At 46.3% G+C, this 20,725-nt stretch overlaps 1 protein-coding gene across 3 annotated transcripts in view; it reads right to left on the reverse strand.

Annotated features, from left to right (window-relative positions):
* Positions 1 to 20,725, reverse strand: part of LOC146816667 (adhesion G protein-coupled receptor F5-like) — a 531,046-nt gene that overhangs the window by 426,772 nt on the left and 83,549 nt on the right. The window lies entirely within an intron of this gene.

Genomic DNA, 20,725 nt, shown 5'->3' on the forward strand with positions numbered 1-20,725 from the left:
GTTGCCTGAAGCAGTCTGGAGATCCATAGGCCCAACAATGTTAATGCCCACCCACTCAAAGGGTGTGCCGACGCCAGGCAAAGGATCAAGGAGGGCTTTAAGCATCTGCCCTGTCTTCCCTCTGGCCCGACAGGTCACACAAGTCCTACAGAACACATCTGAGGAAGTTTTGATCCTAGGCAACTAAAAGTGGCGGACAAGCATTGCAAAGGTCTTGTCCCATGTGATCTGCCAGGGGAATTTAGTGAGCCAGGTCCAGTAGGAAGGCCCTGTAGCAATGGAGGACTACCAGGGCCTTTATTGATCATCCACAGGAGACTTCCGCTCGGTGTAAAGGAGGTTGTCCTCCCAATAAATCTTATGACTCCCAGAGACATCACCTGCGGTTTGGACTTCGGCCTGTTGCCTTAGTCCCAGAAGGGTTTCACACTCCCTCTGTGACCTACAGAATGTCTCCTTGGTGGGTCCTCCTTCCATATGTGAACCAGCAAGCTCAGGAACGTCACCTGGGGGAGCAATGCACTCCACACTGGACTCCGGGGTGGCCACCCCAGGTTTCCCATCCATCTCATTGGAAAAACATTGAGTGTCTGGTTTCCCATGTCCTCTGCCTTGCCCCTTCTTAGCTGCTGGCTGGGCCATTATTCCAGGCTCCAGCCCATTTTGACTCCCATCCTGGGCAGCCATGGGAGGTGCTGCTGTTTTTGGACACTTGGGATCCCCCTTGTAGTGTCCAATCTCATAGCACTTGATGGGCTTGGGCTGCTGACCTTTGTCAGGGTAGGTTTTCTTCTGGTGGTCAGATTGGAAATGAGAACCAGACCCTTTCCCCTGCGAGTTGTTTTGGGGGCCTTTAGAGAAATCTGTCTTTTTATATCCCTCATCCTTCTTCTAGTGGGAACCCTGACTACCCATTAGGGAGCCTCCCTCCCTCCCCTCCCTCCACCACCAGATACCTTCTTGGACACTCTGGTGCTGACCCTGATGTCGGATTCCTCAGCAAGATTTCTGGGGTCAGGAAGCTTGCAATCAACCAGTTGGTACAGCTCTGGGAAACAAGTATCAAGCATGTACTCCTTTAAAAATTAGTTGTACAACCCTGAATAATCATTAACCTTGCTGCCCCCACCCAGCCACTAGGTGATTTACAAGCACAATCTAAAGAATTCACACGTCCGTGTGGAGAGTTTGTGGCTGCCCCTAAATCTGAGCCTATACCTCTTAAGGGTCAGTCCAAACTTACTGACTAAGATGGCCTTCATAGCAGTGTAGCATGTCTGGTTCTCTACCTCTAGTGTAAGGAGTGTGTCCCTCCCCACTGTGGCCATATACCTCCATAACCTACCACTCCAAAACTCCTCTAGGACCTTGTGTACTCTTAGAGTTACATCATAGCCTGCAAACCATGCATCTATGTCATCCACCACTCCATAACTGGGCCCCAAATCCTTTGGTATCCTGACTCTGGACTCACCAGTGGACACTGAAGGTAGGCTGCCACCATTGCTGTTGCTAGACCACACTTGTAAGGCTCTAATGTTCAGCTCCTAGAGGCTGAGCTCATGGGTAAGTTTCCTTTCCGCCATAGCTAGCCTACTCTACTCTTGGGCCTGGTCCAATTTAGCAATCTTCAATTTGATCTTTATTTCCTCCCTCCTGTTTGCCAGCTCCTCTGTTGACAGGTTCCTTTAGAAGACTCTGCTCCCTGGTCTGGGACAATCCACAGCTTCCAGGACATTGCTGCCCCCCCTCCATAGGCAATTCTAGAGCCACATCAGATTCCAGAATCAGGTCATCCCCCTCCTCAGGAATGTCATGCTACTCCTCTGGATTGTCATCCCCTGCAACCTAGGGCTCTGCCCAGGCCCTCAAAGCTTTCGGCACCTTCCCTTTCTGGGTGAAGCCTTTTGTAGAAACTTGAAAATCCTTGCAAAAATCTCTTAGCTGTGGCACAGTGTAAGACTCTAGCATGGCCAGCTCAAAGTCAATTACTGCAGGTAAACGTGCTGCTTCTCCAGAGTGAGACATGGTTTTTGCAGAAAAAAAATATCAAAAGGCCAATCAGGGAGAATTAAAAAAAGGTTCAAAATGGTTTTAGTATAGAGCTGTGGTGAACAATGAGTGGTATTGCACAAACAGCAGTACTGTCCTCACCGCTGATCACCAATATTAGAAATTGGGTTTCTGATTGTCAGGGTATGCACCCTGTATACGCTGGAATCAACAGTCTAGTCAGGGTAAACTAGAACACACTTAGAGATAACCTGTGCTCACCCTCTGGTAGTTTGGCACAGAGCAGTTAGGCTTATAAAGAGGTAATGTGTAAAGTATTTATGCAACACACACACACTAACACAATGAAAACACCACAAAAATACTCCACTCAGGGTTAGAAACATAGATTATAAGTTTATAAGTAAAACAAGACCAAAAATACAAAAATCCACTATGTAGACCCTGAGATATGCAACTTTAAAGATTTAGGTGAAAAAAGCGCATAAAAGCGAAAAGCTCCAACTGTGGTTTATCTGTTCGTGCCAGACCGGGACAAAGTCACAAGTTCATGCTGATTGCCATGGAGCTCAAGCCAGCTTCAGGGACCCACTTGAGCCAGCTGAAAACAGTACCTTAAATCCAGGTGCACGGTTTGCGTGTTGTTGCTTTGTGAGGCTTTGCGTCTGCCGGCGTTTGTTCAGAGAAGCTGTGCAGTGAGCCTTTGCAGGGCTTCATGTCATGTGCATCTGTTCCAATGGACTAGTAGCTGCGTGGCGAGTCTTTGCCACTCAGCATCCACTCCAGTGAGGCTGGCACCTGTGTAGAGAGGCTTTGCCGGGCTTTGTTCAGTTCTGATGGGGACTACAGAAAGTAGAGCACCTTAGGCCCCCTTCCAAATGTCCAGGACTGGGGTGGCAACACTTGGCAGGGCAGACTCACAGCTTGTAGAGTCCAGGTGAAGATAAAGGGTTGAAGGAATACTTGGATGGCGCTGAGACATCAGAGCAGGGGGCCAGCCATGTGAGTCATTCTGGGTTCAAGTGAGATGGGTCCCGTTCTTGACCTCAGCATAGAAGAGATCAGCAGGTAGCAGGGTAGCACAGCAAAGCATAAAAACAGTCTTCCAGAGCAGCAGTCATGCAGAGTGGCAATTCTTGTAGCACAGTAATCTTTGCTCCTGGCAGAGTTCTTCACAGGTCCAGTAGTGTACAGTCTTGGTGGGGTCAGAGCCCCATCATTATACCCAGTTGTGTCTTTGAAGTGAGGGTGATTCAAAGAAGGGTCTTTGAAGCGCACACGGGTTCTTTCTTCCCAGCCCTAGCTCCATTCTAGGGAAACAAGACACTGCCTATGCAGGTTTAGGAGTTAGCCCCCCCCTCTTTTCCTGACCAGGAAGCTATCAGAATGCAAATGAATTCAGATAAGTTCTCTATCACACCCACCCTTCCTGTGTTTGTGGGGTCTAGAGGGAATGCACAAAGTGTAGCTGCCACCCACCCCATACGTACATTGGAGCCAGGCTGCAGGAACACAGAGCAGTAGGAGCAGAGAAATGCCCACTTTCTAAAAGTGGCATTTCATAAATAGTAATGTTGAATCCAGCTTTACCATTAAAGAGGATTTAGCATTACCATTCTGAAGATATAAAACATGATTTAGCTACCCCTTTCTAATCAGGAATTACAGCTAAAAAGTGTATTAGGGAATACCCAATGCTAAGATATGAGAGGAGTAGGCCTTACAATAGTGAAAAAAGGAATTTGGGTGTTTGTCACTACTAAGACATAAACACTTACCAGTACATGTTGTACATTTTACTTACACAGCACCCTGCCCTATGGGCTACCTAGAGCCTACCTATGGGTGACTTGTTTGCAATGAAAGGGGAGTTTAAGGCTTAGCCAGGCGTTTTAAATGCCAAGTTAAAGTGGCAGTAAACTGCACACACAAACCCTGCATTGGCAGGCCTGAGACAGGTTTGAAATGCTACTTATGTGGGTGGCACAATCAGTGCTGCAATCCCACTGGTAGTATTTCATTTACAGGCCATGTGTTTATGGTATGGCACTTTAGAAGGGACTACCAGTAAACTAAATATGCCAATTGTGTATACACCAATTGTGCCGTGTTTAAGGGAGATGCGCATGCCCCTAAGCACTCGTCAGCAGTGGTAAAGTGCTCAGAGTCCTATGGCCAACAGAAAGAACCAGCAAAAAGAGGAGGCAATAATGGCAAAACGTTTGGGGGAAGACCGTGCTAAGGATGACAGGTCTCAGATGCACTGTTTCGTTTTTTGTAACATTGTTGAATTTCTTTCTAGTATTTTGAGGGAGTGAAGCAGTTAGTAGACATTTCCTACTGGAAAGAGGAAATGCAATAAGCTAAGCTTGAGGAGGGAAGTAAATGCTAGTTGCGGTATGTGAGAAAAGATGGTTGTCGTTGGTATGTGGCAAGACTCTACCATGCAATTTGTTGACATGTCTAGTATTGGGGATGTAAAAGGAAGAGGTAAGCTTGCTTCTTACATGGAGGCTTGATTCCATGCATTCCGGGCTCTACTCACAAATGCTTTCAGTATTGAATAATAGCGAGTAGACTTTTCATACTGGGTCCTGTGTAAAATCTGCTAATACAGCACATTGCCTGCAGTGGTAAGTTGAGAAATAAGAAAAGAAGTAGTTAGGAGAATGTTGGAAAGGGGTCGATGTTTACAAACATTTTGCATGGCCATTTTCAAACTGGACATTTACATATACCTTCTCCTAAAAATCTAGCAATACCATTCCATTTGAGTAAAGGACAAGTCAGTTGTACTTAAAGTACATCCTCCTGCTGATTGCCACTCAATGAATATTCTGCTGGAGTAAGTATGGGGATTGTTGGAAGCCGCAGTCCCAGTTCCGCACCACTGTCACCAAATGTGCGACCCGGGACTCCCCACTCAATGTTAGGCCAACTAAGGACACCATTTGAGATAGCCCTGCTCACCCCCTTAGTAGCTTGGCACGAGCAGCCAGGCCTATCTCCAAGGCACAAGTGTTCAACCGTGCCCACAGCAATCCACTGGTGACACCACAAATGGACTCCACACAAGTTTGATAAACGAGTATAAATTTTATAGTAAAAGATATACGATCAGACCACACGATACAAAAGCCAACATATAATAAAGGGTAATATTCATTCCGGCTGGCTGGTAGGTTCAAATCCCAGCCACCGCTTTCAGAATGCTATGCTGGTCGCAATGCTAGAATCACACACATTGCAATGAACAAACAATAGTGTGCTGCGTAACGATACAATCCTGGGTTGGGCAAAGGAGAAATAATACAATGCGTAACAGTACACCCCAGTACCTCGCAATGGGAGAAATTATGCAATGCGTACCGCTACAATCATGTACTGCGCAATGAAGGAATAAGGCAATGCGTCATACCCCAACCACGTACTTTGGAAAGAAGAAATAATGTAATACACACCGCTACAATAATGTATTTTGCAATTAAGGAATAATGCAATGCGTAGCTACAATCATGTACTTTGCAATGAAGAAATAATGCAATGCAGGCCGCTTCAATCCTGTAATTTGCAAGGGAGAAATAATGCAATGCGCAGCGCTACAATCGTGAACTTCATTATGCGGAAATAATGTCAGGCATCATAAGACAGTGCGGCAGTTCGTTAGCAGCAATATTGGCAAAGTGTATTACAACAGTCAGCCTCTTCGATAACAGTTACCCCCCCACACGGATCAACGATGACATAAAACACTGCTCCTCACTCTGGTCCCAGTACTGCCACTCCATTGGTCAGGACGGGCCCCACTCTGAGCCGCAACAAAGGCTCACGTCGCCAGAAGGACTGAGAGAGAGAGAGTGTCCCTCCGAGCCTGCACCCCACCCAGGCAGTGATCCACGATACCTGGGTGCGCGACCCCACTCTCCTCTCCTCCTTAAACCGACTGGGCCTTCCGTGTAGAACTTTCTCAATGGGCCTCAGCGGCTCGGCCAGGCAGCTCAGCTCCTCCGGGGCTGCTGGTCTGCGCTGTTACTGCTAGAAAGGTCTCAGGAGGTTGCAGGGCACACGTACCCCACGCCCCCAAGATTACGTTACTCCGGGTGCACGTTCACCACAACACCCTCCGGGTCTCCTCTGGCACGAAGCCACACACACAACACTGATGAGTCTTCATGTCGAGTCAGAGTGCACGTTCACCAGGCACTCCTTCCTGCAGTCTCAGTTGGCACCAAGACACACACACACACCGCTGCAGAGACCCACTTTCTTCCGGTGCATACGATGATCAGCCGATCACCTCCACAGTCCCAGGTTGCACCAAAGCACGCACACTGCTTCACTGAGACTTACTCCAACTCCGGTGCCCCGATATCCAGGCGCTCTTCGCCAGCGCTGTTGGCCACACCTCGACACGCTCACCGTGTCCCGGGTCCCTGACCCCTGCCTAAATCAGTTCTGGGTGTCTCCGTCCCAGTATCACCTTTCTCCCTTTGATATTGGGGTTCTGGATCCTTAATCTCTCAGCAGGAGATGGGTCAATTGTTTTATAGCTGCAACCCAGGCCTCTTCACCTCCCGGGGTTTCTCCTACGCCCCCTCTCCAGATGCAGGTCAGCCTGGTGCCATCTCAACCCCTCCCTTCTCAGATCCAGGCAGTCAATCCACTTTCAGCAAAGACACACATAAATGCTTAAAGCACAAAACTTACCACTTTCTAAGTTTCAGAACACACAGTGACAAAACCACTTTAATGGTAAGATGTGTTAGGACACTGAGTCAAACATACTAAACTTCATCTCTCCGTTTTAATCTTATGGGAAACTAGGCTAACAAACAATACCCAGCCTTCCCCATTCTGTCCTATGGGCAGGATGGCCTTTCACCAGTGAAAAACGAAATGGAGTGTTTGTCACTGTCAGGACATAACACACACCTCCGTATAGGTCCTGCCTTTTACTTACACTGCACCCTGCCCAGGGGTTACCTGGGACCTACCACAGGGGTGCCCACTGTGTACGCAAAAGGGAAAGTAAGGCCTGACAAGTGGTTGCACTTGTCAGGACAACATGCTAACTTAGCAAACTGCACGCATACCGTACACTGCAGGCCTGAGTTCCCTTCTCCGCGTGTCTTAGCATTACTAGCCCTGGCACACGCAGTGCACATCACTAGGGACTTTACTAGTAAGGCAAACATCCTAATCATGGCCAACCAATTACCATTGTACTTTACACAGGGAACCCTTGTACTTTGACACTGATCAGCAGTGGCAAAGTACTCAAAGCATCTAAATTGGCAACTCTATGTCAGGAAAACGGTCAAGGGGGAAAGCAAAAAGTTTAGGGAACTTTAGCCAAAAAAGCCAAGTCCTACATGCATGGAATATGAAGAACCGGGGTTTAACCCAGCAGCGTCAGGGGCACGCCTAAGATCTTCGAGTTCACCTGTCTTGGTATACAGAGACACGGAATACTTCTGGATGGCATCAGAGACCAAGTTTATTAGCTGCAGCTAGTAACAGTGATCCTAGAAATACATCACGGTGTAAATTCTCAGGAGACTGCTCATTTTACTAAGGCGAGACGTCTCCTTTTATACCCAATATTCACATTATAAATGTACACCCACTGCACAAAATTCTAGCCAATAAAGTACATTTTCAAACAAAGTGTCACATAACAAAAACTCAATTTACAGTATCCCAACCCAAAAGTTAATTCTTAGGAATGTCCCAAATTCAATCTCCACAAGCCGGACGAACTTATAATTGAAAGCATAACCCATGTAATGAAGAAACATAAAAAAAGAAACGGTAACAGATGCTGAACAAGATAAGGCATGTGCAAGGAAACTAAAAGTTAACGATGTCCTGAACATTGATTGGCAATCTCAGACAAAGATCGATCAGGGAAATTGGCTTTGCGGGGTCAGTTTCAGGTGCAGAGGTCAATTTCTTACAGTTCATTTCAGAGTCAAAAAGAAACCTAGTTAATGTATACATGAACTAAGAAGGCCAGGCCACTTTATTCGCCAGGCTACCTTCACAGGCCTACGTGAGGGCAACACAAAATGGTGGCACAGAACAAAATGGAGTCAGACTCGAGAATTACAGAACCTAAAATAGAGTGCATGAAAATCTGTATTCTTTTAGGATTCATCCATTCTGCTGTGTATTTTGGAAAGATCACACAAGCAAACGATAATTCAGAGATTTCAAATTTTTAAAATCATCTTTGTGAATTGGACCCTCTTTTTATTGCACTCTCCCTCATGGCCTCCAGAGTTGTGAGAGAGAAATCACTGGGACAGGACAGGCTCCTTCTCCACAGATTCTCTCTCTACCACCATACAACTGTGTCCCTGATCTCTCCATAGCCCCTCTCGCAAATGCATTTTTGTTTTATAGTGCTATTCATACCACTGTAGGGTGTAAGAGCACTTAACATCACACTTAAACTATACAGAGAAAATGAATCATACAAGTGTAAATTTGTCTATAGGAAATGTTACACACAACAATGAGGATTACAAGGTGTTAGAATCACATAATCCATACTAGTAGGTAGTATATTTTAAAAGTGTTTGGTATGATGAAGCACAAAGTTAGATTTAAAACATACTACAGTGGTTGCAGTTGGCTTTACTAATAGGAATGTATTTCAATCCAAACCAACCCTTTTTTTAAAGCAATATTTAGGTACTGAAAGACTGGGAAAAACATAACAGTCTAACCTATACCATGTAGTTTGCATGCAGCTCTTTGATGACAGTTTATAGCTCGCTGTGCTATATTAGGATTGTAACTTAAAAACTGCAAGTAACAGAAGGATCACAATGACAAAAGCAGTAACCCATTGTGCTATCCTCATAAATACAGTTTTGTGATCTGCATGTTCTCTGCAGCAGGTATATTAACCCTCTGCGCTACCTTATGATGGGTCAAAACTGCCTCAAGGCAAAACTCAGATCTCTCTTCAGCAGGAACATTACTCACCAGTGTTAACTTGACATTTTTATTGTTGCCTGGAAACTGCTGCACACACAAGTAACGCATCAATTTAAAAGCCCCTTCTTCAAAGTTATTTCCTATCACAGCACCCCCAATCTCAGCGCCCCCAAACTCACCGCCAGGTGCAGCTGCACCTATTGCACCGTTCTAAAGCCGGCCCTGACTGGGGTGGTCTCTTTCACTTCTGCACTTCCAACCTATAGGCCAGAGGGATAATCTCCCTCCATTCAGGTGTCACCTCCCTGGGACATAGAAGTTCCATAGCCTCAAAGGGGTGCAGCAGAGAAGAGATAACTATCCCCATGTTTTTGAAGTTTAAAGATTTCATTGATACTATAAAGATAATAAAAACAAGTGGCATAACACAGAAGTAGTACAGATCAGAATCAATAATGTAATAGGGGGGGAGAGGGAAGGAAAACAAGGAAAGGTAAGTGGTAATGTAACATTTCAAAATTGTTATGAATTAAATGTTTCACATGTTTCTAACACAGTAGTTTTAATATTTCAGGAACAGAAGCATACTGAATAAACACAAAATATACACTAGAAATATTCAAAAAAATAAATGCAGGTGGCTGTGACACTTTGTCAACATATTTATAGTTCAATGTGTTGTCTTTTGAGATTTTTGGAGATCAAATAAGCTACAGGTGAACCATAAGAATTCTCATTTGATGGATAAAGTCAAAGGTGTTTATTTATGTTCTGTTAAATCTATGATTGAAGCATACTCCACACCACCAGGCTAAAAAAGTATATTTTGAATTATCTTTGAGTGTTTTATAATTTGTTGAAATGTAACAGCAATCAAAATATCAACTATAGGAACAATAAATGAACAAGCATGAAACTATTCTGATAACCTACCTAAAAACTTATTTGTAATTGTAAATGGCATGTTAACTTGAAAAAAAAAAGTTCATTTGCTGCCAAACTCTGCGTTAAAAAAATGAGCTATTCGTTTAACAGAACAACATATGTGATAAATTTGAACTAGGAGCATTACAGGAACAACAAGTATGTTGTTAGGAGGGATTGATTTTATGAAAATAGTCTGATGTGACTCATAATCAGATCTAAATAAAGAGTTTGTGTGGCTGCAGCAGTGTAAAAATATCTTTTAATTTCCCCCCAAATCTGGGACCATAATGGGAGGGTGCATGAATAATTTTTATCTTTCTCCCAAAGAAGTTCAATATTAGACTTTGATTGTTCACCAAATGAGGCAGTTCTTAATAATTAAAAAATAATGGATTATTTTGGTGTCGCTGAAAGTTTCTGCAATAGGGAAGTGTTACGTGCATTTGAGATGAGAGTGAGAGCCCATCGGTCAAAGAAGATCAAAGAGCACTTTTGTCAAGATACTGTATTTATGTTTGTCTGAGGTAGAAAGGTTAAAAAGGTCTTTAGCAATTGAAAAAAAGATAGTTGTACCCTCAGAGAAAATCCTTGTACCCAAGTAATTCCCTTGAGTTTCCAAGACGAACTGTAAGTAGACCTATGACTCACCGCAATAATTTTATTGTCTCATTGAAGAAAAGTAAGCTTATCCATTTGATCAGATAAAAAAAGCAGTTGAAATAATGCATTTATTTGTTTAAATATTTTGAGTAGAGAAATGAGGACGTCCAAATATTACTTGAAAGAAAAAGGACACACGAGGGATTTTTCCATGTCTAAGCATAAAGGGAGGAAGGGATTGTCATATTCAGAAATCTAATAAGTGGATTGTCTGTATAAGAAAGTGTTATGTTGAAGGTAGGAAATCTACTAGCAGAGGTTAGGTTATAGATGAAGGTTTTATTTATCTTAGATGTTAAGATGGTGTTATAGTAAGTTCTATAGCTATCCCCACCAGGAGTAGCCTCCCTGCTGCTCAGCCCATACTCCAACTGACTCCACATCACAGGCCTCCTCACATTCCATTACATCACCATGCACCCCAACATTCCACACAGCACATTCACACTGCCTGAGCAGCAGGGGCAGAGAAACAGGAAAGATGCAAAATACCATAAACCAGATATAACACATCTTCCCCCTTTACAGCACACAGAAAATATTGTGAATACAAAAAGGAAACTACGCAATTAGATAAAGAAACTTGCATGTGAAATTGTTGCAATTGCAAAATTGAAACAAGAATTTCAAAAGAGATCATGCATAGGAAATGCAGACAACTCCAACAACAAGAGAACTGCATGTACCAATACAAAGATGGCGCCATCCATTCAACGTCATGATGCGCAGCAGGAAAACCTGTTCTGCGCGATATGCAAGATGGAAACATCGGAATAAGATGGAACCAAACGCATTTCATAGGAGGACATGCATTAAAAATGCATAAGATAACATGCTAAAAAAACAATGCATCCCTCCAGAAAGGGCCTCTAGTTAAAAAGCAATGGAAGGGGGAACTACACCCCACTAGTGTATCAACAAACAATAAATGCAACTAATGGGTGAACTACATCCCACTAGTGTGCCAACAAATCATAAAAATAAAACCAATGTGACAACAATAAGTGCATATCCCATGCACAAGAGTCTTGCACACAGGTGGAAAACACAATGTCAACATAAGTCTTATAATGTGGAAGAAACACAGTAAAATTCACATGGCAATAAATAAGTGCATATCCAATGCACAAGAACCTTGCATAAAAAGGTACGAAAGCACAGAAAAAGCCGTATGCCTCGCACGCTCACCCAATGCACTGGTAAGGATTCACACTTTCACAGGAAAACCATATAACAAAAGAGAAACCTAATAACAAATCCAATGCACAGGAAACTTGCATGCCAGTAAGAAGTCACACTTACACAATACATCCGCATGAAATGACAACATGGAAAAAGTGAACCTATTATTCAGAAATCAAGGCAGCAAAATTGAGTGGAAAAATGATATGCGACATCATGAATATAATGATAGTACTGAACATTTAAAAGAAATCAGCGTTAAAACATTCGCTCTCATGCAAGAGGCTGATCCTTCCGCCCAGTGAGCGACCCCTCACCCGAAGTCTCTCAAAAATCTTGGGAAGTTTTAACGTAATTTCCTCGAGTAAAGTGGGGTATCCAGAAGAATAAATTAATCCTTAACACAGTGTCAAGCAGACACTCTCACCCAAACTCGACAGCAGTAAGATTATTCTGATTCAATATCGAAGGTCAAAAATGGTGAAACTGTAGTATCAACCGGGGCATCTCACAGGCATATCCTTACATGGTATCAGAAAGGCGCACTTCCACAATCCTGTCAGATTCAATTACCAGAGCCCTCATAAGTAGATGGTGCTGCCCTTTAAGCGGGATGATGTTCTGCATGAAAACGCACAGGTCAGCGCTCCAACAGCAAGAGAAGTGCACGTACCAATACAAAGATGGCGCCATCCATTCAACGTCATGATGCGCAGCAGGAAAACATGTCCTGCGCGATGACATGCAGCAGGAAACTCACAGATAAGCGCTTCATCGCAAATGAATTCCACGTAACAATCCAAGAGAAGAATGCTCAGAAATGTGGAATGGACTGCGGAGAGAGTTAATTGCAGACTCACAAGTTCCCAGCCACAACCAACGTCAGAGCGTGGACTTGTCACACTCCAACACACGGACACAGCTCTCGAGCTGAAACGTTGTGGTGAATTAATTTGAATATAAACTAAGGGTGGGCATAGTTGGTGGAGTACCACTACACGGAATTCTACAGAATTGAACAAAAGCTCCATGAACTCCGCTCCGCAACTCCGTTGCGTCTCATCCACATTAATAAAACAGAAACTTCACATACCCTTGATAAAACAACAAGTAACCGTCTTTACATGCAGAAATGCATATAGTCATCTCACGAAAGTGAAAATGAAAATACAACAAGCAGTGAGAGGTGATGATTTTGGTGTCCTCCCAAACCTAGGGAGAGAACCAAGTAGATGCATTGAACACAAAGATCATATCATGCTGAATAATTCGGTGGTGGTCTCATTCTCCTAGGACCACCCCAAGCACAGTTATGGGCACAAATACAATCCCAACCAAAGGCAGTGCAAAGCATTATGGGACAAGATTCTAGAGTGCAGTGAATATAATAGTATCCAATATCAAAACATTCCTCAAGGGGCAGGCTCTCGGCCTCAGCTGAGAGCTAATACTAGAATATTCACTGCACTCTAGAATCTCGCCCCATAATGCTTTGCTGGGCCTTTGGTTGGCATTGTATTTGTGCCCATAACTTTGCTTGGGGTGGTCCTAGGAGGATGGGGCCACCACAATCGTTGAGCAAGATATGCTCTTTGTGTTCAAGGCATCTGCTTGGGCTCCCCCTGGGGTCCCCCCTAGGTTAGGGGGGGACCCCAAAATCATCACCTCTCTCATTGCCTGATAATTTTCAAAGCTCACTTTTGTGAATTGGTTATGTTTTTTAGCATGTAAAGGTAAAGTTGTTTTATCAAAGGGTTGTGGGTGCAATAGCTTGCTCCAGAGTTTATACATGAATTCCATGTTATGCATATTAATAAAATCAGAAATCTTGTGTTTTCAATGTAATGCTGGATTAATAAAACAGAAATCTCACATACCTTTAGTAAAACTGCAAATAACTATTTTTACATGCTAAAATACATAGTCATCTCACGAAAGTGAAAATGAAAAGATAACAAACAGTACATTTAGTTAAACAATAATTAATTATATCTTTACATACTAAAATGCATATAGTCATCTCACAAAAGTGAAAATGATTATATAGCACGCAGTGAAAGACGTGATGATTTTGGGGTCCTCTCTAACATAGGGAGAGAACCAAGCAGATGCCTTGAACACAAAGCGCACATCACGCTGAACGATTCAGTGGTGGTCCGATCCTCCTAGGACAACCCCAAGTCATGGTCAGAAATACAATCCCAACCAAAGGCCCTGCAAAGCATTATGGGACGATATTCTAGAGTGCAGTGAATATTATAGTATCCAATATCAAAATATTCCTCAAGGGGCAGACTCTCGGGATCAGCTGAGAGCGAATACTAGAATATTCACTGCACTCTAGAATCTCGCCCCATAATGCTTTGCTGGGCCTTTGGTTGGCATTGTATTTTTGCCCATAACTTTGCTTGGGGTGGTCCTAGGAAGATGGGACCACCGCCGAATCGTTCAGCATGATATGCTCATTGTATTCAAGGCATCTCCTTGCCCTCCCCTAGTTTAGGGGTGACCCCAAAATCATCACTTCTCTCACAGCCTGGTATTTTTCAGAGTTCACTTTTGTGATTTTGTAAATGCTTTTTAGCATATAAAGGTAAAGTTGTTTTATCAAAGGGTTGTAGGTGCAATAGCTAACTCTGCTACATGACGGTGTCGAATTTGCATGAATTCTGTGTTTTCAATATAATGCGTAGTTAACAAATTTCTGCAGCCTCCGCTAGCGGAGCGGAGTTCATTGCCCACGGTTAATATAAACTCAACTGCCACAGTATACACATTTCAACAAAGACCTGGGATTTAAAGAATTACCTTAAAAACATAATTGTCCAGATCAGTGTACCACCGCCCAGGCTGCAAACGTTGCCTCGCAAGAATGAGTAGTGCTAATTCTGCCTTTTCTCATCTTCACTTGTAGAAAACAAAACAAGTACCATAATGCTGCCAACTGCTGAAAGTAAACCGTTGGAACTTGAAATTAAAATTCAGGCAGACAGATACATGCCCTGCCTATAGGCTGTCCGATGAGACAGAACACTGGTGGTGCTGCAGGGCGTTAAAATGCTTTATGCTGGGCTCTTGACTTAAATTCCCAAGATGTTTCTTCAGTAAAGTTTCCTTTATAGTTAAAGTTGTACCCCATGCGTAGTTTCTGGGTATGTTTCTCCAAATCGTCGCCAAAATATGTTATGATGAAGGTAGGAAATCCAGTAGCCGAGGTTAGGTTATAGATGAAGGTTTTATTGATCTTAGATGTTAAGATGGTGTTCTAGTAAGTTCTGTAGTTATCCCCACCAGGAGCAGCCTCCCTGCTGCTCAGCCCATACTCCAACTGACTCCACATCACAAACATCCTCACATTCCACTACATCACCATGCACCCCAACTTTCCACACAGCACATTCACACTGTCTGAGCAGCAGGGACAGAGAAACAGGAAAGATGCATAATACCATAAACCAGATATAACAGAAAGCTTTATGGTATAAGATTAAGTTTAGGACATTAACTCCACATTCTTCCTTAAGTAAATTCAGTTTAGAGAATGAGATGCAGGATTATTTATTGATCCACAGAAGACGAGAGAGGAAAGAATGACATTTCTAATTAAAGTAATTTGAAACGTTACGGGGATCTTGGCAAGTGTTTATAAAAGTACCTGATACCATCATTATTTTTATGGAATCAAAACCCCAGCAAGAAAGCAAAAGTGTATTCCATCTGGATATTAAAGTGTTTAGTTTATTATAGGTGGCATCAAAATGTTATTTAAAGGGGACTATTAGACCTGGCATCCTTGGCATGATTACCCTATCTTTTTGCATCTACATCCTGTATTTGTGACTGTAGGCTGGACTTCGTTTTTGCTGGTGTTTGAACTCTGGACACTTTACCACTACTGATCGGTGCTAAAGTGCAAGAGCTGACATAATTGGGGCGTGGCCAAGATGGCGGAGAGTTAGGACGTGTTCTGCCCTCTCTCCTCTGCCCATCGGACTTTAGCACCAGCATCGGCTTCAATCCACCCCGGCGACGGTGGAATTGCCCTCTGCAACATTGGGTACACCCCAGGGACCCCCTGGCTGGGACTACTGTCTGGAGGTAGACGGGACGCTGACAGAAGCGAGAACGCGGCCTCGGAATCCAGAGCGGGCGACACTCACCCAGGGGCTGCTGAAGGACAAAGAGCGCGGGGCCCTGACGACTGGGGCGAGCCCCGCCACCCGGAACCCGCGGAGACGTCTGGCGAAGGCAGGCGGCTGAAGCCCCCAGCGGAGGGGAGGCGTACTTGTGCGGCGCTGGTGGCCCGGACGGGGTGGGCCTACGGCCCTAGCACCTGGCAGCGGCCCTCACTCTATCCGCCACCGAAGCGCCTGGGGGTGTGGGGGCTGGCCAGCCGGAGCATCCAGGATTGTGTTGACTGGGAGCGGGCCCGCCCTACCTGCAGGCGCTGAAGCCGACGGCCGGGGCCCACACCCAGCAAGCACCCCACGGCTGGACTCGCAGGTGATCAAGCAGGAACAGCAAGCCGCCCTAGAGGCCATGCCGGGTGCTTTGGCGAAGACGTCGCCGAGTGACTGAGTTCATTCACCATGCTGTATCCTTCCAGCGGTTTTTCGTTATTCGGGATGGGGGAGGGGGTTGGTGGCTCCATCTCAGTCACTTCACATCCCCATAGACTTCTCCTCTAGTCACCTTTGAGTGACGGACTAATGACTGAACTCGTGATTCTACACGGCACCGGTTGTGCCTTGGGATCCATACCAATCCTAGCGCCTGTTGCGCTCTCCGGGGTTTCCTTCCTTTCCTTTCTGTGCACCTTCTTCTCCCTTTTCATTCAGTTCTCCCCCCATCTCTCTCTCGTCCCTTGCCATTCTCTTCACCTCTCCACTCTGGGGCTTCTGGGGGAATACGACCGGCTTCCTCAATTAGCCGCTGGGCGGCTGTCCTACGTTGGGCTGGCCTGGAGGTTCGACCGGACAGGGTTCCCGTCAGAGCTCGCCCACCCCCCTTAGACTGACATGTCACCCCCCACCGTCAAGATCCTCACCTTAAACGTGAGGGGCCTCAATAACCCGATCAAGAGGCGGACGCTCCTCTCATATCTGGAGAGCACGGGGGCCGATATCTGCCTCCTCCAGGAGACCCACCTCCTTGCCAACGACTGCCACAGGCTTAGGTTCCAATCCTTTCCCACCCAATTCCACTTGTCTGGTCCGGCAAAGAGGGCAGGGGTGGTCATTCTAGTATCGAGGCACTTCTGGGGTAGGGTGGCACATAAAGGGGCTGAAATTAGGAGCAGACTTCTCACACACCACTTTACGTCCGGAGACTGTGCATTCACAGTAGGCTCCATCTACTCGCCCAATGATGGTCAGGAACGCTTTCTGGCTGACGCACTGATGGAAGCGATGGCCACGATGGACCGTCACATACTGATCAGGGGGGACCTCAACTTGGTGTTTGACAATGTCATAGACCGATCCACACAACGCACTGTCAGGTGGGCTCCCTTTCACGAGCCGGGCATGCCAACTTGCACGATTTGGGCCTCACTGACCTCTGGCGGCATTTTCACCCTGGCACACGGGACTTCACCTTTTATTCTAATACCCATAAAACGTATGCCAGACTCGACTACTTCCTGGCTTCCACACCCATTCTTGATAGTGCGCTCTCAGCGGACATACTGCCAGCGACCTGTTGCGCTAGTCCCAAGAAGGGGGAACCTTCTGTTCCGATTTTCCACAGGAGCGAAGATGCTGCTCTCCACACTTTCAGAAGACAAAATAACTCTCTTGTGAGATCTTGTTTGCTAAAAGTGAGGGGAATAACCCATGAGTGACCACCACTCTTCCCCGAAGGTTTTTTGTGTGTCAGGTAATGATGGAAGTTGATCAGGGGAGACCTGGAAAGAAATACAGGGAGAATTTAGAGGATCTGCCAAAAACACATTAATACATGTCCACTCTCCTCATATGGCTCACTTACTTCTGGTGAGTCTTCTGTACATCAGAATAAACAGAGGTGCCTCGGGATGTCAGGTAGACCAATGATCAGTCTTTGAAATTCTCTCGGTCGCCTTGAGGTCTAAAAGGAGCAACTCCACAAAGAGGGCACCTTCACATTCATACACACCAGTGTCAAGGCTGGAATAAGGATTCTATATCCAAAGAATAGGTTCTAAACTAGCAGGGTTAGGTGAGGGTGTGGTGGAGAGTGGGACTCAAGGCTGAGGTAGTCTGGGTTTCTCTCATACCCTTCTACACCCTGAGTGAAGAGAAAAATCCCGCTGGCCGGCTCTATCAGTGTCTACAGAAGAGCGGAGCAGCCAAGACTTGTTTGAGCCTCTTCAAATGTCGTGTTGGCTGGCTCCTGTCAATCATCTACAGTAGCGGAGCAACCACGAACATTGAGACTGCCCAAACGGTCCGGACGGGAGTGGAACAGACAAGGGTTCCCCACCTCCCAGGAAACGCGCTGCGCTGACCGGCTCAAAACTAAAATGCGAGCGGAGCAGACAACAAACACGCTTACCTGAGAAGCGGGTGCACCCCTCTGGCCGGCTCCGGTCGGGACTAGGCAGACGCAGGGGCAGACACTCCCAATGAGGGATGACACGCAACTTTTGGCCACCGCGAAGGTATAATTTGTAGCGTGACCAATTCTGCTCAAAGAGCGGGGGAACGTCTCCTTCAGAAGTCTTGTGTCGGGCAAATAATGTATATAATATACAATGCAGGAACAGAGGGGAATGAGGCTAGAGTAAGTTCATAAGTCGGAGCAGTATACAACGACGAGCTGAACGTAGGGGGCGTGGTCACCATTCACACGACGGATCAGTAAGCCAAGCATTGATTCGTGGAAGCGGCTTCAGTTTAATGGAGTTAGGGAGCGTCTCTAAATTATGCGCTTTCAGGTTTAGGGATCCTCTCGAAAGTACATACCCCTGTCTAATGAACCAATGAGAGAGTGCACATGCTTCAATGTTATGATTCATCACACAACTCTGTGGGAGCTAACGGGGAACCCTAACACGACCCTCTCCGACCACTCCCCCGTGTTGCTTTCTCTGACCCTTCCCCAGTCACCCCCCCGGCCCGACATTGGCAATTTCGGGACTCCCTCCTTCACCACCAGGACACGGTCACGAGGTTGCAGTGGGTGCTGGACGGTTACTTAACACATAATGACGAGGTGGGCTGCTCTCAAAACGGTCTTAAGGGGGGGAAGTTATAGGCATCTCCACGGCTGACAAAGAGTGCCAGCAGAAGCGGGAGGAACTGACGCAGAAAGTACAGGAGTTAGAACAGATGCACCGTCGCACGGGGGCCCCCGGGCATGGAGACAGATGACGGCGGCTAGGACGCAACTGACTGCTCTAGATAGAGACAGGGCAGAATATGCGGCAATGCACCTGTGCCATTCCTTCTATGTGGGGGTGACAAGTGTGGGCGGCTGCTTGCACACAGACTGCGAGAAGCCCGACAGAGAGACGGAGTCTGGGAGATCAGGGACCCTGCAGGTGTGACCCACACGGAGGACAGGGCTATCGCCGGGTCTTTCCGTGACTTCTATACGCAGCTTTACGCTGCTCAAACTTTGGCAGACTCGGACATGGAGTCATACTTGGCCCGGGCCAACCTTCCTAGCCTGACGATTGATCAAGCGACCCACAGAGCGAGATATTAGGGTTGAAGAGGTCAATGCCGCCATCGCACGCTTGAAAGTCGGTAAATCGCCGGGGCCCGACGGTTACACCGCGGCCTTCTATAAGCAATTTTGCCCTACACTGGCCCCCTTGCTCACCCGGCTTTTCAACTCCTTCGCTGAACCTGGTGCTATTCCCGCTTCTATGCTAGAAGCGGTAATTGTTGTCATCCCGAAACCAGGGAAGGACAAGACTCTGTGCGGCTCCTACTGGCCCATTTCACTGTTAAATATTGATCTGAAATTATATACCGGGATCCTCGCCACTCACCTATCCCCCTACATGCAGGTCCTGGTAGACCCTGACCAAGCAGGGTTTATACCACAGCGCCAAACGAGCGACAATACAAAGCGAGTCATACATCTCATCGAAAAGGCTTCCCGTATTCTGGGCGAATATATGCTCCTAGCCGTGGACGGGAAGAAGGCCTTCGACCGCGTCCACTGGACGTACCTGGAGCAGACGTTAACGCGTGCTGGCCTTGGAGAAAAAATGAGATCGCATATCTTGAACTGCTACCGCTTTCCCGCAGCGACGGTTAGGTTAAACGGCTACACCTTTCGCCCCTACTATTCGCACTCTATATGAAGCCTTTTGCTCAGAGGGTCGGTGACCACCCCCAGATCTCTGGCATCCGCTTCGGCGGTGACACTCACACCATCAGCCTCTATGCGGATGACGTCTTAGCCACCCTCACACATCCCACGACGGCCCTAGGCTGCTTTCTGGGGGAGCTGGAGTCCTTCGGGAGGGCCTCTGGTTTTAAGTTCAACTTGACGAAATCAGTAGCGCTTAGTCTGTCCTTGCCGTCGACAACTCTGTCAGCTCTACAAGCCTGTTTTCTGCTGCACTGGTCCACCGAGTCGGTCACCTTGCAGGGTGGGTGCAGCTGGCCCCCACCCTGCAAGACATGCGGCGCATCAACTACTCCCTACTGCACACACACATCCGGGCAGCGCTCTCACAATGGAAACGACACCCGATTTCATGGCTGGGGCGCATAGCAGCAGTCAAAATGACCATCCTTCCCAAGTTTCTATATCTCTTCCAGACCCTGCCCTTCCCTCCCTCTGTCGGCTGGCTACAACAGATTCAGTCGTAACTGTCCTCTTTCATTTGGCAAGGGCGTAAAACCGAGGCTGAATCGTCAGGTGAGCTTCCTTCCACCCCATGAGGGAGGACTCAGGGTCCCGGACCTGGCACTCTATTATAACGCCACTCAACTCCGGTACTTGGTTGAGTGGAGTAGGGCAGAGTCGGAGAAACATTGGCTCTTCCAAGATCGTGCCG

This window comes from Triturus cristatus, chromosome 6 (genome assembly GCF_964204655.1).
Source record: "Triturus cristatus chromosome 6, aTriCri1.1, whole genome shotgun sequence".
Classification (NCBI taxonomy): domain Eukaryota; kingdom Metazoa; phylum Chordata; class Amphibia; order Caudata; family Salamandridae; genus Triturus; species Triturus cristatus.